Genomic DNA, 21,827 nt, shown 5'->3' on the forward strand with positions numbered 1-21,827 from the left:
ACCACATAGTGTGTGGTACATGGAGGAAAGCAAATGCAACACCCAGACTAGAAAAGTCCACGTGCATGGCTCAGGAGGACAATTCTGGGACCTCAGGCAGCTGTCACACAGGGCATCTCAGCCTCCGAGGTGACAACCATAGGCTGCAGTCCCAGAGACACACTTTCCCAAACTGGACGGCATTTCCTTGCTTATCCCGAGCCCTCTGGAAACAGGTCAGGGAGCAGAAACTGCCCAGTATCCTCCAGTTCTTCTGGGGCCTTCTCCTCCGCGTCTGCGCTGTAGGGCTCTGGTCCTGTCACATGCCTGCCTGGGTGGGTTCCCTCATTTCCTACACCTCAAATCCTGGCTGGGTGACATAGCTCTTGCTCCCCCCTGCTGCCTGGACCAGTGCTGTCAATGGACGTTTCTGCCATGATGTAGAGTGTTCTATCTTGGTGCTGTTTAATTCCGGGGCCCGCTAGCCTTGTGTGGCTTTGGAGTACTTGATCTGGGGCTACTGCAAGAGGAAATGAATTTTTAAATTTCATGTAATCTAAGTAATTTACCTAGAAATTGCCACATGTGGCCAGTGACTCCTGTCCTGGACAGGCAGCTATAGGTAAGGTCAGCAAAACTTTTCTGTAGGGCGCTAGATGGAAAATACCTTAGGCTTTGCAGTCTGGGTCCAACGAGTCACCTCTGCATCCAGAGGACAACAGCAGGCCCAGGCCATCTGTCTATGAGCAGGCATGTCTGTCTATGAGCAGGCTCTGGAAAACCTCATACATGGACCCCGGTGGCTAGGAGCATTTGGCCCCGGGTCCACAGCCTGTAACCCACAGACCATCACTCGGCCTTCCTCTGAGAACCACCACCTTCCTTTCCAAGTCACTGCCTTCTTTCTCCCTGCCTGCCTCTCGGCCAGACCCCCTCCTTCTGAGGGACCTTGGCTCTGACTCTCGGACTCCCCCTCACTCCAGGGTCTACAGGGCTGGCTAGCTGGTCCCCCTGGCCAGCAGTCCCCTCCAGACCCTGACCCTCAGCCAGCTATGGGGAACCGTGTTCTCCCCTCTGAACCTCTCTGCTGCTAAAAGCATCGACTTGCCAAAAGCCTGGATGCTACTGTCCACCAGTCCCATAACATCTGCCCAACAGCCACAACTCCCTGACCCCATCCCACCTGTGGGCCCCAGGGCCACAGAACAACTCCAGCCCTGTTACCTGTGGGCCTGCAGCTGGAAAGAGCCAGAGCCGCCCAACAAGTCAGACTGGTTCCATTCCAAATTCACAGCCCAAAATACCCTCAGAACATGTTGGTGACCCCGAAAGGTGCCCCTGAGAAGCGCCCCCTCTCCCTCTGCATAAGCACCATTTCATCCTTCCCCCATAACCAACCCACCCGCGAAGCCTGTCCCTCCCAGTCCGAGTCAGCCTCTCTCCAGTTCTGCCACTGCCTCCTTCCATCCTGGACGTGAGGACAGCCTTCAACTAGACCGTGTGAATAGCAGTGGTGAGGTCGGCCTTCAACTAGACCGTGTGAATAGCAGTGGACTGCCTGTGTCCCTCCAAAATCCTGATGCAGAAGCCCTCATCCCCCCCCCCCCCCCCCCCCCCCCCCCCCCGCCATGTGATGGGATTAGAAGTATGACCTCTGGGATAGGATCTGGGAGGTCAAGGAGGGCAGAGCCCTCAGGAATGGGATCTGTGCCCTGATAAAAGGGACCCTGGAGAGCAACCTTGTCTGCTTTCTGCCATACTTGGACACAGAGAGAAGGACGTCTGTCACCCGGAAAGGGGCTCTCACCAGAACTCGACCACATGGGTACCCTGATCTGGGACTTCCATCCTCCATGGTTTATAAACCGCGGAGCCTCTGATGCTTGGTTAGAGCAGCAAGACTAAGACCTGAACCTTCTACCCACAGGTTACTCCCTGTGCTACCATGAGAGGGTCCTCTTAGAACTCCCCTGCTGCAAACTGCATGGGGCCCCTCATTTTCTCAGGAGAATGTCCTGAGAGCCCCAAAATACAATGCTCCCATTCACTGTCCCTGAGCCCCCAAACAGTGCTCCCATTCAGAGGTCCGTGCATGTGAGGGGACAAGGGCAGTTTCACTGGGCTCTGTCATCCTGACATCGGCAGACCCCCAGAGACTGGGGCCCCAGCTCTGGCCCGCATGCCAACCCCCAGCTGCTCGGGCGCTGGGGGCTCAGCGAGGGGCCCACTGTGAGCAGGCTGTTACCCCGAGATGGGAACATGCAGCTGCCCTGACCCCAGGCCGACCCTGGATTCAGGGCGGGTTTTTCAAATTACTTTCTGAAACTAGTTCTCTTCAAACCACAGGAGATAATGGCCCACGGGGAGATGTCTGGGAGGAGACCGTGCATTAGGCTTTCACTGGAACAAGCCTCAGCCTGTGGACTTGCCATTAAAGCTCCGAAATGGGTCATAGCATGTGTCCGTTAGCCTCAACTGGCTGCCTGAAGACCCCTCCCCAGGGGCTCACATGTCAGACTTATACCCGGGTACCTACTCCCATCTCTCTCAAGCCAGCACCACAGCTCCTGCACTGAAGGCAATTTTTATAACGTGCTTTAGAACGAGGCCAAGTATTCTGAAGTTTGAAAGGAATCTGTTAGTAATCACGGGCCTGGCAGGTCCCACCTTAGGAACGCCCCAGGTCATGAACCACAGAATTGTGGGAGCCCTCCCATCCTGACACCACTGCCCTGGGGACCCCCTCTCTTGCTCCCCACTGACCCTGACAGCCTCCTTAGCAGCGCCCAGAGGATGCACCCCTTCCTCTTGGGGGCTCAGATGGTTTGTTCCAGGGATCTCGGATAAGTTTTGGGAGCCTCCTCCAAACCCTCAGGGAACCAAACTGAAGGCCCCACCCCTCAGCCTCCCAGCCCTCTCTGAGAAGCCACAGAGCCTCCCTGGTCCTCCCCCTAGGATGGACACCCCCGTGACTCCCACAGTCTGCTGGCAAAGCCTTTTCCCCAAGCACCTCACCCAGCCCCTCTCATCTGCGTCTGGAGGAAAGAAGCATCTTCTGTTCCAGGACCAAGTGAAGGGGTCTTTTCAAGAGCCTTGGGTGGGGGAGGAGAGACAGGAGAAAGTAGGGCCTAGGTCTGGAGGGGGAGAGCTGCCCCTCTGCGTGGGTTCCCCACCACATCCTTTTCTCTGGGAAAGCTCTTCCCACCCAGCCGGCATTGCTGGATCCGGAGGAGGCTGCCTGTGGCTGCAGACGGGTGGTGGTCCAAGGGCTCCACAGCTTTGGGGGTCAGTGAAGGGGGGGGAGGGGTTGGGCACAGGGGGCCTTGAGAAGAGGGTATCAGGGGCCGGGTGGGGGGTGAACTCTGGGTTGAGGGCTGGTGGTGGGAGGGATTAGGGGTGGAGGTTGGGGGCTGGGGCCAGGTGGGCTGGAGGGCCCAGGGGGTACCCTAGCTTCTGGCAGGTTTATAAGTTCACCCTTCCGGTGTTTAAAAGACACCCCAGAAAAGCACACGCACATGCATATTCAGATCAAGTGTTCCTCATCCCGTCGTCACCGCTACCTTCCCCAAAGGTCCATGCAAGTGGCCATGCAGAATGACGGTGCCTTCCCTTCTAGCCCAGCCTACCCACTGCCTCCCGGGCTGCCCACTCTGGCCTCCAGCTGGTGCTGGCTCTGGTGGGGACCGCAGAGACCTGGGTTGTGGGACCTCAGTGCAGAGGACTCTGAGGGCTCCCCCCAGGGCCTTTCACTTCACCGAGAGTCCATCACGGGTCAACAAGCCCTCAGCCCTCTACACACACACGCGCATGCGTGTACAAGCACCCACACCCATGTAGGTACACAGGAGTGTCCACAAAGCTTTTCACACGGCCCCTGAGTCCACAGAGCCACCCTCCGAAGCAGGCCTGTGCACCCACTGGGAGGTCCGAGACCAAGTGCCCACCATGACATCAGGGCACCCCCGCGGGCAGGCACCTTACACTATCGAGGTCATAAAGCCCCTCTACAACCACAAGCCCAAACACAAGAGAAAGAGGAGCTCCGAACAATGTTGAGACCCCAGAGGAAGGCCATCCCGGCAGCAGGTGGCCCGGCACCCCATGCCCCCCGCGGCAGGCAGGACTCTCAGAGAACCGAGGACACGAGGGGGCCCATTTCGGAGCCTACAACTCTCCAGGCCTCTGACCCCAGGACCACCCACCCCAGGGCCCATGCAGGATGCAGTGAGGACCGGGCCGGAGCTCAGAAGAAGGGCTCAGCAAGCCACGTTACCGTCATTAGCATTTTAATATGGCAACAAGCACTTGGGGTATCTGTGCAGGCAGGGTGGTGAATGGGCTCCCCCAGTTCTGCAGAGAGGGAAGGCACCTTCCCCTCCCCTTCCCGCCTGTCCACGTTGAGGGACACTCCATGGGGGCTTTGGGACAGCCACAACAAGGTCTGGGACTAAGGCAAGGAGGTGCCCTCTCTTAGAGAGCTTGGTAAGAAAAGCAACCAAATAAGCAAGGTCTTCTCAGACAATGAGAGTTAGGAGGCAGGAAGCAAACCCCAGTGTGAGGGGGACAGGGCCGCAGCCTGCATCTGATGAAGAAAAGGAAGGCTGCTCTCAGAAGCCACGGTGAGCACAGACCTGCGTGATGCAAAGGGAAATCCTTGAAAAGGAGTGTGTTGTTTTATGGGACCGCTTTCAGGGTCTGAAGGGAGGTGGGGACAGCCCTCTAGGGTCCCACAGAGCCTGCTCATGGATCCAGGGACACGGCGGGAGTCTGAGTTCTTCCAACTGTCCTGCTCGAAAAGGCTTTGTGCCCTTGGGACAGTCATCTCTCTCTCTCTCTTTTTTTTTGGGGGGGGGGACTCAATTTACTCACCAGTGAAATGGGGTGAGGGGGAACTCCTGATTTCTATCTTCTTAGGGTTTTTGCAAAGGTAAGATTAATAGGATGAGCTTCATAAAAGCTAAAAGCATGTAAAGTACAAGGCATTAGTTAACGAAGTCTTAGATTTCATTTCCACGTAAGTCAAAAGACACGTCATAGCACTTAGCCCAGGCAGGGCCTGGAGCACCAGATGAGGGGGGCAGCAGCAATGCCAGCGGGCAGGGTCCGAGGCCAGTGAGTGCCCTCACATGGTCTTGTGGGCACATGGCCTGACAGCCCTCCGAGGCTCAGACGACAAAGGGACGTCACAGTCACACTGATGTTAAGGGACAGAGCAGGGGCCAGACCCAAAGGCAGCCACATCCCGCACGGTGGCCTCCACTGTTATCGACGTGGGGAGTCCCCACGCTGCAGGTACAAAGTGGTACAAAGCTCTCTAAACCCGGTACCCTATGGGGCAGATTTAAAACCCCTGGAGCTGAAGTCGGGGACGGAGGGACAGAAGAAGATCCCAAGCAGCTCCTCTTGTGTCCAGAATCATGTTCAGAGCCCAAGGAACTTGCAGAGGCCCCAGTCCCATCGGGTGGGTTCTGGGACTCCGCATTACACACACGCCCCAGTGACACTGAAGAGCACCCCTCTGGGCAAACCTAACCTTCAGCACACAAGCCCTCCTCCTCCCCTGTCTTCTTAGGAGCAAAGCTGCTGAGAGGCCAAGCCAGCACCTGCTTTCCCTGGCAGGGCTGGTTCTTTACAAAGCGCCAGGTCCCAAGGACAAGATTCCCGGTGGCTCCTTCCATCTCAGGCGCTTTGGTCCTAGCTCTGGAGATGATAACCTCCCCCTCCGGCTGGCCAGGGCTGGCGACCTCGTGGTAAAAGAGTAAGAGATGGGAGGGGACGGCTGCAGAATGGGAAGGGGCATGGAGGGAAGAACCCCTCCCTGTTCATCCATCAGTAGCCCTGGTGTGCACTGCGGGCCCACTGGCACCTGTCACTCGCTAGGGGAAGGCAGGTGCCACCCCCACAGAGGGAAAGAGGACAGCCAGTCACACGGTGGAACTTCCCACCCTGTCCCTCAGGGCTTCTGACTGAAGCGTGTCCATTTTTGCTATCTTATGCCATCTTCCTCTCAGGCCTCATTCTCTCCAGTAAGTGTGGTTCCAAGTGCCCATCATTTGCTGACGGTCACCCCATACATAGCAGGCCCAAGCCACTTGTCCTCCCTGCAATGACCACTACTGACCAGTAGATGGTGCCACTGTGTTCTGCAGGAAAGTCCCGTGGTCCCAGCAGGCATGGGGTAACTGCTCGCCCACAGGCCCACACCCTCAGCCAGCACCCATGGCCTGGGCCTGGACAGGGGTCTTCACGCCCTATCTGTGGGGCAGGAGTCGAATGGCTCTCTGTGGAACCCGTCCCTGGGGGTGGGAGGTTAGGCCTTGCCTTTTGAATGGACTCCCACCCTCTGAGGCCACTGTCCTTTGCCTTTCCCCTTGCCACTTCCCAGGATGGCCGGGGGCAGCTTGCCAGACCTTTCTGAAATTCACATCCTGTTTCAGTCTACATCCCTGAGTAGATACATTAAAAGCTGCCTCCCCCTCCCCCAGAATGGGCCCCAGCAGATCTGGGAGCCCAGACTGCTGTGGAGTGAGAAGGGCACCCATCCTGGGCAGTGGGGTCCACCGCCAACACCCATGGGCGCCTGCTGCCTGGGAAGAGGCCAGAGAAAGATTCCAGTCTTTGTTACAACTCCAAAAGATGCCAACCTCCGCTGCCCACCTTCGCCGGAGGTTCTTATCATCTCTGCCTTGCTCTTTCTTTCAAAAAGGAAACAATACAAAACAAAAACAGTGCCTTCAGCTTCCTGCCTGCCTGTCAGACCCACTCACACTTGCACACTTATTAGGAAGCAGAGAAGAGCGGCCAGTGTGGGGAGGCGAGTGTCTCAGGCTCGCAGACACTGCTCTCAACTCCAATCACAAATCACACAGCCCCATGAGGATTCTAAAGCAGCGGGCCCCCTACGGCTGGGCGTAAATTGTTTGGCTCAACTTCTTTGGCTCAACTCTTGAACTAGCCCGAGGCCAAGACCACCAGAGGGAGACAGAACGACAAAAGAAAAAAGAGAGGTTTCAAGGCTATCCTGTGTCCTCAGAGAATGATTGCTGACTTCTGTTTTCTTGTTGTGAGTTCCTTGTTGGGACCGTACAAACGTCAGCGTATGCGGAACGGATCTGCACAGTTTGGACCTGAAGACTAGGCTGTGCCGGGCTCCTTCCTCCCGGAGGAAGCCTCTGTTTGAAATGTCTGTTGGAGAACCTAAGTCCTGAAGTCCTCTCTGAGCAGGGAAAGGGGTGAGAGGTCCAACAGGGTCACGCCTTGGAGCCTCTGTCCCTGACACCTTTGGGGGAAATTATCCTGAAGGTGGGTGGTGGACAGAGGCTACCCACAAGTGGCCTGGATCCAGGTAATCTCATTAATTCCAAGACCTGTGCCTGCTTCTGCTTATCTCACGGGGAGGGGACTGCTGGGTAGAGCCAGAGCACAGCAGAGGACGGGCGTGTGAGTGTGTATCTGAAAGGTCGCTGAGAACAGCCCCCATCCCTGACACACCAGACCTCTGTGTGTAACAAAGGTCTAGTTCCACTCGGTCCTCAACACCCTCATGAAGCAGATCTCAGTGTCCCAATTTTACAAATAAGAACAGTGCCCATGGGGTCAAATGACTTTGCACAAGACCACTGCCACTGATTCAGGTACTAGGATTTTTGAGCCCTCCCATGAGAACAGAAGATGTGGAGCTCACGGGCCAACATCAGTCCGACAGTCACCAAATAAACACATCAGGATGGCATGTGGTGAAGCCATGAAGGAAGGATGCTCTACCTGTGAAGAAGCAACAGGGGAGTATGACCTTGAGAAGCTGGGGGTAGCTGCTCTCTGAGCCGAGGCCTGGAGGATGCAAAGGGATCAAAAAATCATAGAGGGAAAAGAGAAGAGAGCTTTCCAGGCTCAGGCAAGAGCAGGTGCAAAGGCCCTGGGGTGACAGAGTATAGCACCTTTCAAAAGCTACAAAACATGCAAACTGCCAGGATGCATGGAGCGGGCCAGCAGTTGCAACAAGCTGAGGCTGCCGAGAGAGTGCCAGCTGGAGGTGAAGATCCTGGACACCAAGGACTGCCATTGCAGAGTACGGGTCAGGAACATGGCCCAACCTCTCTGTTTTTACAAAGCGGCTCTGGCTGCAGAGAGGCAAACCACAGAGAAGAAGGGAGAGCATCCAGGAGGCTACTGCAGCTGTCCTAGCAAGTGAGTGAGTGAGTGATGATGACGATGATGATGGTGGTGGTGGTGGCGGTGATAGTAGTGACGGTGTGGACCAGCATGATGACGCTGCCAGAGACAGCGACACACTGGATCCACTGTGGAGGTTCAGTTCCACAGGAGGGGTGCTGGGAAGCAGTTGTACCATGGGATGGACAAAGCTGCAGCTATGAGGAGGGGATGCTGGGGAGGGGCTGGCCTTGGGGGTGGGTATTCTGCACATCTAGATGCAGGAAACTGGGAGTCTTCCAAGGCGCTCAGGAGGCAGCTGGACTCAGGGGTCCTGATAAACTGCGCGTTGGTGCAGACACAGAAGAATCATCAGGGGAGGGGGACAGGGTGGGGAGATGTCCTAGGACTCAGCTCCACCGAGGTCCAGCACCCTGTGCCCAGGGGCAGGTTCCGCTGTGCCCATGCTGGCAGGAGGAGAAAGGAGCCCTTGCGTTTCTTGCGCACAGTGACCAGGAAGCCCGCAGTGATCTCGGAGAGCCAGGCAGAGGGTTGCGGCGTGTGGGGGAGTGCCTGGCACGCGGGCCAGGATGGATGCTCTCAGAAGCCCAAAGAGGCGAGAGTGGAAGATATGGGAGAGAAAACACATCAGGTCGGGTGAGGTTCACAAGCACGGAGAGGGACTGGTCTCAGCTAGGAGGAGGACAGGACAGGGAGGCCTGAGGAGATAGGACAGGGAGGAGGGGCTAGGAGCAGGACAAGTGCTGAGGCCACACGCCAGATAAGCCACTGAAATGAGGGCCAGAGCTGGCCTGGGGAAGGGAAGCTGTGTCAACAGTGGCTGAGGAGGCAGGAGGGGATGAACCTTATAGTTGTGAAGCTGGACCTCAGGTCAGACCTTCTACCAACAGACCTGGGGCGTGGTCTCTGGGCTCTGGCAAGGCTCCACCTGCCCTGAATACCAGTCCCCACCCCCACACACCAGCCTGTCCCAGAGCCAGATAGCTACCGCTGCCATGGGCTGAGCTGGGCCTCCTGAAAGCCCCTGTTAAAGGGGACCCCATAAGGGGGCTACAGTAAAAGAGAAGATGCCGTGTGAGAAACCAGAGCCTCGGAACATTCACCGGGGCGAGGGCCTCCTGGGGCTGCAGGGCAGGCTGGGGCATCACCGAAGGAAAGGATGTGAAAGTTCCAGAGCATGGATTATCAGACCCCCAACAAGCCAGGTAAAGTCACCAGAGGAAGACAAAGAGTCAAGGAAGGTCAAGGCTAAGCTCAGTACCGTGGACAGATCTGCCCAAGTCATGTCCTAAACACACGCTTGGACCTGAGAATGACACCCCAGAAAGAGCAGAACGAATACAAAAAGTGGCCCAAAACAGGGAAAGGCACAGGCATAAAGCTGCTCACTGTGGCACTATTTCTAAGAACAAAACCCTGGAAACCGCCCAAATGTTCCTGCCTAGGGGATATCCATCCACGCAGCAGGCGTCCAAACAGCACAGGGCACTTCCATGTACTGCTCTGCAGTGTGCAGAACTCGGCATAATCTCCAGAGCTTAGCGTTAAGTGTAAAAAAGAAGACGGGAGGGGGGCACCTGGGTGGTTCAGTGGGTTAAGCACCTGCCTTCAACGTGGGTCATGATCCCAGGGTCCTAGGATTGAGCCCCGCATAGTATCGGGCTCCCTGCTTGGGGGGAAGCCTGCTTCTCCCTCTCCCTCTGCTACCCGCCCCCACCCACTTGCACACTCTCTCTCTGTGTTAAATAAATAAATAAAATCTCTTAAAAAAAAAAAAAAAGGAAGATGGAAAAAGGGTGTTAACTCATTACCATTTATCTAAGAAAGGGGAAGATTCACCTAAAAATAGGTAAAATGTTAAAACTGGTGATCCCCAGCGGGAGGAAAGGATTTGGGAGGTGGGGTAATGAGGTAAGAAATTAGATGCCTTTGCAGACATCCTGTTTTCTATACTTGACTTCAGAACCATGTAAGTATTTTATATAATTATAAGACAAAATTCAATGAAAAAAAAAAAAACCAAAATTCCTAAAGAAAAAAAATGCATCTAAATGTGAATGCAGTCGTGACATGGTAATGAAGAGAACTATTTTGAATGATTTCAAAATGCAGTAGTTTAACAGTACATCCCTCCTGGGCTATCCTCTGAAGACCAAAGTCTATGCAAACGAATCCCAAATTGTATCTATAATCACATGTCCTTGGTGATGTTGTTCTTATTACTCTGAGACTATTGTATGATTGATGGAATAAAACAAATGCAGAATTAGGTTGGTGTCCTTGAGGATGGGGAAAAGGTACAAATGTAAAAACCCTACAGTCCTGACAATATGAATCATGGTGCATTTTATCTTAAAATCACTATGAATTACGACATGCTTTATCTTTAAAACACAGGATAATTGGAAAGGGAGGCGAACCATAAGGGACTATGGACTCTGAAAAACAACCTGAGGGTTTTGAAGGGTCAGGGGTGGGAGGTTGGGGGAACAGGTGGTGGGTAATGGAGAGGGCACGTTTTGCATGGAGCACTGGGTGTTGTGCAAAAAGAATGAATACTGTTACTGTTACGCTGAAAAAATAAATAAAATGGGAAAAAAAAAACACAGGATATTAGTTATCTATATACAAGCATCACAAATTATCCCAAACTTCGCAGCTGAAAACGACAAGGATTTGTTAGTTTCTGTGGGCAGAGGGACCCTGGTGCCCCTGGGCTCAGTGCTTCTGGCTCAGGGACTCTCCCAAGGCTGCAGCCATTCAGAACAGGGGAGGATCCACTTCCCAAGTTCACTTCCAAGGCTGCTGGCCAGAGACAGAGAGATTAGCAGGGCCTAGATTTCCCAATTGGGGTTTCAAATGGAGGTTTCTGCCATTTCATATACTAACATAAAGATAAATGTAATGCATGTCAAATAAAAATGCCAATAGGAATTTTTATTGTGTAACTGATAAGCTAGTTCTCAAGGTTCTATAGGAAAAAAAAATACACAAGAGGATCCAGGGAAGTTCTGAACAGAAATGACAGTGACAGAAGGCAGACATTAGCCTTCCAGGTAATAAAATGCACAATAAATCCTCAATTAAATAAAGCAGCTTGGTTCTGGAACCTCAGTGGAGATCCAGAAACAGACCTAGTATAAAGGACAATGTATTATATGATAAAGGCAGCATTTCAAATCAGAGAGGGAAAAATTTATGGAATGGTTTTGGCACAAATGATTAGCTGTTTGCAAGAAAATGATTAAAATGTAATTCTTTTTAGATCCAGATACCAAAATAAATTCCAGAAATATTAAATATGGAACTCAAGCGAAAGAAATCATAAAAGGTATAGAAGGAAAAAAAATAACAGTAAGAGTGTAAAGGTTAGGACACCTAGGTGGCTTAGTTGGTTGAGTGTCCAACTCTTGATTTCAGCTCAGATTGTGGTCTCAGGGTCATGGGATCAAGCCCTGCGTCTGGCTCCACACTCAGCATGGAGTCTGCTTGAGGTGCTGTCTCTCCCTCTCCCTCTGCCCCTCCCCCCATTACTGCATGCTCTAAATAAATAAATAAAATCTTTTTTAAAAAAGAGTGTAAAGGTCATACTAATCTCAAAAACTTAGTAGCATCAAAGGAAAAAGATACAATTGATGACAGAAAATGTTCAGCAAAGTAAAAATATGGAAGGGTGCTTGGGTGGCTCAGTTGGTTGAGTGACTAACTCTTGATTTTGGCTCAGGTCATGATCTCAAGGTCATGAAACTGAGCCCCACATGGGGTTCTGCACTGAGAATGGAATCTGCTTAAGATTCTCTCTCTCGTTCTCCCTTTGCCCCTCCCCCAATTCATGCTCACTCTCACATTCTTCCTCTCTCTAAAAATAATAATAGTATTAAATAAAATGAATTTTTTAGCAAAAACAATGAATACTGTTATGCTGAAAAAATAAATAAATTTAAATACTGAAAAAAAAGATGATTTGTGAAAAAAATGCATTTTTTAAAAAGTAAAAATATGGAGGTTCCTCAAAAATTTAAAAATGGAACTACTGCACAACCCAGCAATTGCACTACTGGTATTTACACTAGAATACAAAAATACTAATTCAAAGGGACATATGTACCTCAATGTGTATAGCAGCATTATCTACAATAGCCAAACTATGGAAGAAGCCTAAGTGTTCATCAACTGATAAATGGATAAAGAAGAGGTAGTAGACACACACACACACACACACACACACACACACAGAGGAATATTATTCAGCTAAAATAAAGAATGAAATCTTGCCATTTGCAATGATGTGGATGGAGGTGGAGAATATTATGCTAGGTGAAGTAAGTCAGAGAAAGATAAATACCATATGATTTCACTCATATGTGGAAATGAAAAAAATAAAACAGATGAGCAAAGGGAAAAAAGAGAGTTAGGCAAACCAAGAAACAGACTCTTAACTAGAGAGAACAAACTGATAGTTACTGAAGGGGAGGGGGTGGGGGATGGTGGAAACAGGTGGTGGGGATGCAGAAGGGCATTTGTGATGAGCACTTGGTGATACATGGAAGTGTTGAATCACTATACTACATACCTGAAAATACCCGTAACACAGTGTGTGAACGAACTGGGATTTAAATGAAAACTTTCAAAATGCAAAAATATCAAAAGATGCAGTCTCCTGCTCTACCTGGCTGGGGCGGCTGGTGTTGTCCAGAAGGCCTTGGGGCAGGGTCAGTCGCTGATTGACCACACACTGGGGTCAGGCCTGGCTGCCTGTGTGAGACCTCAGGTGTGTGTTACTAGCTCCCTGAAGGGCAGAGAGGCCTTCCTGACAAACATGGGTGTGCTTCTGCAAGGCACGGCCTACTTCCTGCTGTGGACTCTGTAGATGTCACCAGCCACTTGTTGGGGACACTGGATCTCCATCAGATCTAAGCTGCTGACTCTCCCCTCTCATTACTGATGGAATTATATCCTAAAATTGAAAGAAATGAATGTGTATATATTCCTGGAAGAAGTAGCTGATGGTTTGAGGAGGGGCAAGATGGCAGAGAAGTCGGAGACCCTGTTTCAACCAGTCTGCTAAAGTGATCTAATTATCTACCAGAACACTCTGAAACACCCATGAAATCAGCCTGAGATGTAAGATTATACACTTCAGGATCTCTATGGGGGCAGGAGACATCAGTGGAGAGGCTGCACCTTGCCTAGATTGTGGCATGACTAGGAGGAGGAACATCCAACAGAGGAGAAATTCAGAGACTGTGCCCTCTCCATCAGAACTACTGGATATGGATGTAAACAGTATATTAGAAAGAGAATTCAGACTAACAATTATCCAAGCAATGGCTAGTTGGAGAAAACCATTAGTGACAATATGGAATTTCTATGGGCAGAAGTGAAAGTCCCCCCGGGAAGAAGTTAAAAATGCTATCAATGAGATTCAATCTAATCTAAATACTCTAACAGCTAAGGTATTCAAGGCAGAAGAAAGAATTAGTGATCTAGAGGACAAAGTGATAGAGAAAAAGGATCAGGAGGAAGGATGGAAGAAACACCTTAGAAACCATGAAAACAGAATTAGGGAAATAAACGATGCATGAAACGTTCCAACGTCAGAATTATTGGGATCCCTGAGGGGGAGGAGAAAGAAAGAAGACTAGAAGATATAGTTGAACAAATTCTTGATGAAAAATTTCCCAATCTGGGGAATGGAAGCAGCATTCATGTCCCTAAGGCAGAGAAGACATCCCCCAAGATCAATGAATCTAGAAAGACCTCAAGACACTTGATTGTGAGACTGATGAATCATAATTTTAGACAAGAGCTCCTGAGGGCAGCTAAGGGGAAGAGATTCCTTATGTACAGAGGAAGGTCCATCAGAATAACGTCAGACCTGTCAGAACAGAAACCTGGCAAGCCAGAAAGGGCTGGTAAGAAATATTCAGGACACTAAATGAGAAGAACATGCAGCCAAGAATATTTTATCCAGCAAGGATGACATTCAGAATGGATAGAGAGATAAAGAGCTTCCAAGACAAGCAAGGTTTAAAAGAGCATGTAGCCACCAAGCAGGCATTACAAGAAATATTAAGAGGGGTTCCATAAAAGAAGAAAGAACCCAAGAGTGACATAGAATGGAAATTCACAGAGACAATCTATAGAAACAAGGACTTCACAGGTAACATGATGTCAATAAAACAATGTCTTTCAATAATTACTCTCAATGTGAACAACCTAAATGCTCCCATAAAATGACACAGGGCTGTAGAATGGATAAAACGACAGGACCCATCTATATGTTATCTACGAGAGACATATTTGGAACCTAATGATACATCCAGACTGAAAGTGAAGGTATGGAGAAGCATCTTTCATGCCAATGGGCCTCAAAAGAAAGCTGGGGTAGCAATTTGGAAGCTAAAGACCACTCTGCTTAAGAATGTTTGGATCAACCAGGAAATCAAAGAAGAACTTAAACAATTCATGGAAACCAATGAGAATGAAGACACTTCAGTACAAAACCTATGGGATACAACAAAGGGGCTCCTAAGGGGGAAATACATAGCCATCCAAGCCTCCCTCAAAAATACTGAAAAATCCAGAATACACCAGCTCTCTTTACACCTTAAAGAACTGGAGAATTGACAACAAATTAAGCGAACCCCACACACAAGAAGGGAAAGAATCAAGATTAGAGCAGAGATCAATGAGATAGAAACTAGAGATACAGTAGAACATATCAATGAAACTAGAATCTGTTTTTTTGAAAGAATCAATAAGATTGATAAACCACTGGCCAAACTAATCCAAAAGAATAGAGAGAGGACCCAAATTAATAAAATTATGAATGAAAAGGGAGAGGTCATGACTAACACAAAGGAAATAGAAACAATCATCAGAAAATATTATCAAGGGCGCCTGGGTGGCTCAGTGGGTTAAGCCGCTGCCTTCGGCTCAGGTCGTGATCTCAGGGTCCTGGGATTGAGTCCCGCATTGGGCTCTCTGCTCAGCGGGGAGCCTGCTTCCCTCTCTCTCTCTCTGCCTGCCTCTCTGTCTGCTTGTGATCTCTCTCTGTCAAATAAATAAATAAAATCTTAAAAAAAAGAGAAAATATTATCAATAGTTATATGCCAATAAATTAAGCAACTTAGAAGAAATGGATGCATTCCTGGAAACCTATGAACTTCCAAAACTGAATCAGGAAGAAATTGACAACCTGAATACACCAATATCTAGTAATGAGATTGAAGCAGTGATAAAAAAACAAAAACAAAAACAAAAGCAAAAACCTCTCAAAAAATAAGAACCCAGGACCTGACAGATTCCCCAGAGAATCTTACCAGTCAAAGAAATAATACCTATTCTCCTGAAGCTGCTTCAAAAAGTAGAAACAGGAGGAAAACTTCCTGACTCTTTTTATGAAGCCAGCATTACCCTGATCCCCAAACCAGGCAAAGACCCCACCTAAAAGGAGAATTTCAGACCAACATCCCCGATGAATATGGATGCCAAGATTCTCAACAAGATCCTAGCTAATAGGATGCAGCAGCACATTTAAAAGATTATCCACCATGACCAGGTGGGATTTATCCATGGGATGCAAGGGTGGTTCAACATTCACATCAATCAATGTGACAGAACAATCAATAAGAGAAGAGAGAAGAACTACATGGTCCTCTCAATTGATGCAGAAAAAGCATTTGACAAAATACAGCATCCGTTCCTGATTAAAACCCTTCAAAGTATAGGGATAGAGGGAGCATTCCAAACTTTATAAAATTTATCTATGAAAAATGCACAGCAAATATCATCCTCAATGGGGAAAAGCAGACAGCCTTCCCTTTGAGATCAGGAATATAACACTCTTGCCACTGTTGTTCAACATAGTACTAGAAGTCCTAGCAACAACAGTCAGACAACAAAAAGAAATGAAAGGTATTGAGATTGGCAAAGAAGAAGTCAAACTCTCTTACAGATGACCGGATACTTTATATGGAAAACCCAAAAGACTCCACCCCCAAACTACTAGAACTCATACAGCAGTTCAGTAATGTGGCAGGATACAAAATCAATGTACAGAAATCAGTTGCTTTCTTATACACTGACAATGAAAATATAGAAAGGGTAATTAGAGCATCGATTCCATTTGCTATAGCACCAAGAACCATAAGATACCTGGGAATAAACCTAACCAAAGAGGTAAAGGATCTGTACTCGAGGAACTATAGAACACTCATGAAAGAAATTGAAGAAGACACAAGGGGTGCCTGGGTGGCTCAGTGGGTTAAGCCTCTGGCTTAGGTCATGATCCCAGAGTCCTGGGATCGAGCCCCACATCGGGCTCCCTGCATGGCAGAGAGCCTGCCTCCCCCCACCTCTCTCTCTGCCTGCCTCTCTGTGTACTTGTGATCTCTGTCAAATAAATAAATAAAATAGTTAAAAAAAAAGTTGGAAGACCATTCCATGCTCTTGGATTGGGAGAATAAACATTGTTAAAATGTCTATACTGCCTAGAGATACTTTCAATGCCATCCTGATCAAAATTCCACTGGTATTTTTCAAAGAGCTGGAACAAACAAGCATAAAATTTGCATGGAACCAGAAAAGACCCTGAATTGCCAAGGAAATTTTGAAAAAGAAAAAACAAAACTGGGGGCATCACAGTGCCTGATTTCAAGCTTTACTACAAAGCTGTGTTCACCAAGACAGAATGGTACTAGCACAAAAACAGATACACAGACCAGTGTAGAGAGCCCAGATATGGACCCTCAATTCTATGGTCAAATAATCTTTGACAAAGCTAGAAAAAATATCCAGTGGAAAAAAGACAGTCTCTTCAATAAATGGTGCTGGGAAAATTGGACAGCTATGTAGAAGAATGAAATGCGACCATTCTCTTACACCGTACACAAGATAAACTCAAAATGGATAAATGACCTCAACGTGAGACAGGAATCCATCAGAATCCTAGAGGAGAACATAGGCAGCAACTCTTTGACATTGGCCACAGCAACTTCTTTCAAGACATGTCTCCAAAGGCAAAGGCAACAAAAGCGAAAATGAGCTTTTGGGACTTCATCAAAATCAAAAGCTTCTGCGCAGCAGAGGAAAAGTCAACAAAACAAGAAGGCAACCCACGGAATGGGAGAAGATATTCGCAAATAACAATACAGACAAAGGACTGATATCCAAGATCTATAAAGAACTCCTCAAACTCAACACACACAAAACAGATAATCCTAAAAGGCTTGTAAGGCATGAAACAGCATTTGGCTTCAGTTCTTCTTCTTCTTCTTCTCTCTTTTTTTAAAAGATTTTATTTATTCATTTATTTGTCAGAGAGAAAGAGAGAGAGAGCATGAGCGTGCGCACAAGCTGGCAGAGTTGCAGGCAGAAGTGGAGAGAGAAGCAGGCTCCCTGTCGAGCAAGGACTGGATCCCTGGGACTGGATCCCAGGACCCTGGGATCATGACCTGAGCCGAAGGCAGTCGCCTAACCAACTGAGCCACTCGGGCATCCCAGCTTCACTTCCAATGGAGGATGTTGAGTGTAAAACCAACAATATGCCACTTTCCATCCATTGGCCTGGCTACGGCCAGACAGCTAGAGGGCTGACAGTGTTGGTGACACCGTCTCCCTCTTGGGCCATTTCTACCCAAGTTGCCTTCTGGCCAGCCTGCAACCTTGCTCTATCTAGGAACAGCATCTGTGAAGGAACACAGCACATGACCATGGAGACACTCAGGAGGCTGCTCACTGATGCACTGACCACACCAAACAAGTGGTCCACTGGGGACTGATTAGTACCCATCATATGTCCATGAACCTGAATCCTGGGCAGCCACTTAATAATTAGGAGGCTCGATAGTAGCATATCTCCAAGGGGAAGTGAGAAATGAAAAAGCAGGAGTGCCTGGGTGGCTCAGTCGTTAAGCGTCTGCCTTTGGCTCAGGTCATGATCCCAGGGTCCTGGGATCAAGTCCCACATCAGGCTCCCTGCTCAGCAGGGAAACTGCTTCTTCCTCTCCTGTTAACCTGTATTCTCCTTGCTTGTGTACACGTTCTCTCTCTGTCAAATAAATAAATAAATCTTAAAAAAAAGAAAACGAAAAAGAAAAGTAAGGACTCATGTGTCCAATTGTAATCTCTATTTAAAGAAAACGATCTATGGTTTTGCTTATGTCCAAGAAATTTCTGGGATGCGCCATCAGAGACTCACCAGTAGCTTTTATTACAGAGAGGGACGAGGGATCTGGGATGTGCAAGCAGAAAAGGGAGAAGTACAGGGATATGAAGACAGAGAAGGGAAATAAGGATTTCCAGGGTAGAATGCATTTTTAATTCTTATAGCTTCTGGCTTGCTCTAAGAACTACTCAGAAATAACAAACCTCTAGTGAATAAAAATTCCTATTTTAAAATCTGTCTAATCCCTATTCATGACTCCATTTGGACAAGATCAAACACTATTTGTAAAAAAGGAAAGTCATTTTGGTTTTCATAACTCCCTTTGGAATGCTCTGGGCCCCGCTGGTGCTGGGGATTTACCTTACTCCGGTCCTCCTGCCAATAGCACCCCAGACCCACGCTGACCCATCCCCTCAGGCCTGCTCTGTGGCTCAGGAGCCTGGCCCCTCTGACAGGCTGAAGAGGAAGAAATGGGAGCGGCCTTCAGTTTAGCAGTCTCATCTGAACAAGTTCATCCCAACTGCCCGTTTTTAAGAGGTCAGATCATAGGTGTTCACTGCATGATAATAAACAAGTGGCTTCATCACTGTGAGGACCCCCAAGAAAAGGAAGGTGTGAGGGGAAAGCTCGGCAGTGATGGGGGTCCCCACGTTCTCACAGGTGGGAACTTACAAAGTAGAGACAGGTTTTGAGGGATCCCAGGGTCCTGGATCCCGAGTGTCCTCAGGCCTTGATACCTGAGGACAAGGTACATTCTAGCACAGGGCAACAGCTGTTGGTGGGGTGGGCGGTGTTTCAGGACATCTCACGTAAGCTTTGGCTATTGGATTAGAACAGTATGAGGAGCAGAATTCTATCTATCAGCCCTTGTGGTTTTGTCCAAAAGCTGCCACTGTTAGGCTTCATTGCTTAGGATCAGCACCAAACTTCTGGTTTTAATGAACCCATTTCTGGTTTTATGGAAAAGCCAGACTTTTACAAAGACTCATTCAGAGGTAGACAACCATCTGGTCTACCTGGACTCATGCCACTGCCAGTTTCCATGTCCTGCAGTAGAGGACATCTTGCAGGTCCTGCCATTCCTCACCACTCCAGGACGAACCCCGCCCCCAGCCATTAGACCTTAGATGAGTTACTTGAACCCTATTTTTCCTAACCTCTCAAATGGGGGAAACATCAGCCCTCCTATGATGTCTGACATGAGGTAGGGGCACAGCACACATCCCTGGGGTTTGCACACTAAATGCCCAAAAAAGGTTAGGACGGTGTCCCTATGACTGTTACTGTTATCTTTCATTATTATTAACAGTTACAAGGTGTGAAATAAGGCATGTGTTGGGACTGAAGGCCATCCCTCCTTAAAACTCCAAGGAGGTTTTCCTCCAGTGTGATTTCTCACCCAGAGGAGGAGGAAAACCTGCTTTCCTGTCAGTTACACGAAGTCTTCTCAACTCTTCAGACTTTCAGCTGGAGGACTGAACAAGTCTTAGGGGCTTCCTCATCCTTGAAACACTCGCCAGATGGATGGGGTACGGCAGACATTGGGGAACTGCTCCCTCAACACTCATCTCCAGACTTTCTCCCCTGCCTTCCTGGAAAGCCAAATACCTGATCCTCCAGTCAACCCTGAAGTCCAGGGCACTGGTTATGTGGCACAGATCTGGCCGACGAGGGACAAAGAGAAGACTGTAGAGTCAGTCTTCATGGTGTTTTAAGGTTCAACTAAACATTCAGATTCGTAAGGCCTCCTAAGTTCAAGGAGACATGGGGCTGCTTCCTCAGAAGGAATAAGACACTCTTCTGGGAGTGTCTACACAGCTGTCGAGGAGCTAGAGGGAGCCTGAGGGTATGAAACACCCCTGAAGAAGGATGTGTGGAGCCATCCTGGTTTAAGACCCTCATGTTCTCAGAGGCCAATATCTCTGACAACCACTCCCTGGGCATGCCTAACAGAGATTCTTTTTTCTTTTTTTAAAGATTTATTCACTGATTTTAGAAAGAGAGACAGCAACCAGGGGAAGGGGCAGAGGGGGAGAGAGAGCATCTCAAGAAGACTCCACACTGACCATGAAGCCACACGTGGGGCTCAATCCAAGGCCCCTGAAACCATGATCCGAGTCAAAACCAAGAGTCGGACACTCAACCAACTGAGCCACCAAGGCGCCCCAGGAAATTCTAAATTAAGGCTATCCACATTGGTTTGAGCTGGTCACAGGCAGTTTCAGCCCATCATAACTGGTTTGAGTCATCCCACATTGTTTTGATTTTGGTTTGGAACATTTCTAAGCTGGTTTAGGGAAGTGAGACTTCTGGAATGCTGCAAGTGAGTGGTACTTCTCAGAGCATCTAGGCATTGATAGTGCTTCCTGAACCTTCTCTACCACGTTCCCCTCTAGTTAGGGGGAAGACTCAAGAGCCAGGGGAGTCTAATGCCCAAACCATTCCCTTAGGCAGTCTGAGAGAGCCCTGCCCAAATGACACCATGAAACTTTGAAAAGTGAGCTTCTTGGGTCCACAAGAGCCTACCTCACTGGAACAGTGTGACTGGTACAAGCCATCCTGACATTCCCACCACCCAGGAAAGTGGTGCATCTTCCCTATTTATGAGATGTCCAGTCCTCTGAATCAGAAACCTAATCAACCCTATGATGGGGGCATGGAGTAGGTGTTGTCTCTTTCTGCCAATCATTAGTTCCTGAAAAATACTACAACTAGCCATTTGGATTGGAATTATCACAATCTACTGTGACCTGATGAAAACCAATTTGATCCAGTTTTAACCATAAAGCACCACATGTAAATACCTGGAACAAAACCCACTTGAGCCTACTTGAGTTGGTCAAAATGGAATCAAGTTTATTTGAACAATATAACATGGATTCCAACAGTCTGAAACTGCTTTTAATCTAGTTTGAGCAACACTGAGCCAATACAATGTTGAACCCACCGAAACTGGGTTGAGCAAATCAATTCATTTTCAACCAGTTTGAATTGGGTTAGCCTGGTTCAAACTAGTCCCTTGAAAGGGGATTTGGGGGTCTCCATTTCCCAGATGTCAGCTCTTTACTAAAAAAGAAAACCAGGGTAGGAGAGGTTTTAAAGTCACGTATCTCCGGTGATTGATTTACCTTACTCCCATAAATGTTCATAAAAATTAACTACCAGCTTACTGAAAGAATTAATAAAATCCACACTTTTTATTGTAACATTAGCAACAGCAGGAAACAGCGTCCTGGCTAAAGAAACATCCTATTTAAGAGGCTCTTTATGGTGTTGTTGGGAGGACATTGGAAAGGAGCAGCCCAAGTTTCCCTGAGGCCATTCAGACAGCGCAAAGTTGGCTCAACACTGAATGCTGAAATCCAATATTAAACCCCTCAAAAAAGACAGGAGAATAAAGAAGTAATAGCCTGAATTTGGATGCAAGTATATCCACCCTAATCAAAAGTGTTAGATCATAATGAGATGCTTATACAGACACATTTCAGTCTATTAACCTGATCAG

At 48.6% G+C, this 21,827-nt stretch overlaps 1 protein-coding gene across 4 annotated transcripts in view; it reads right to left on the reverse strand.

Moving 5' to 3' along the window:
* APBA2 (amyloid beta precursor protein binding family A member 2) overlaps nucleotides 1-21,827 on the reverse strand; it is a 245,337-nt gene that overhangs the window by 23,523 nt on the left and 199,987 nt on the right. The gene's annotated exons all lie outside the window — the stretch shown is intronic.

Source organism: Meles meles, chromosome 6, assembly GCF_922984935.1.
Source record: "Meles meles chromosome 6, mMelMel3.1 paternal haplotype, whole genome shotgun sequence".
Classification (NCBI taxonomy): Eukaryota; Metazoa; Chordata; class Mammalia; order Carnivora; family Mustelidae; genus Meles; species Meles meles.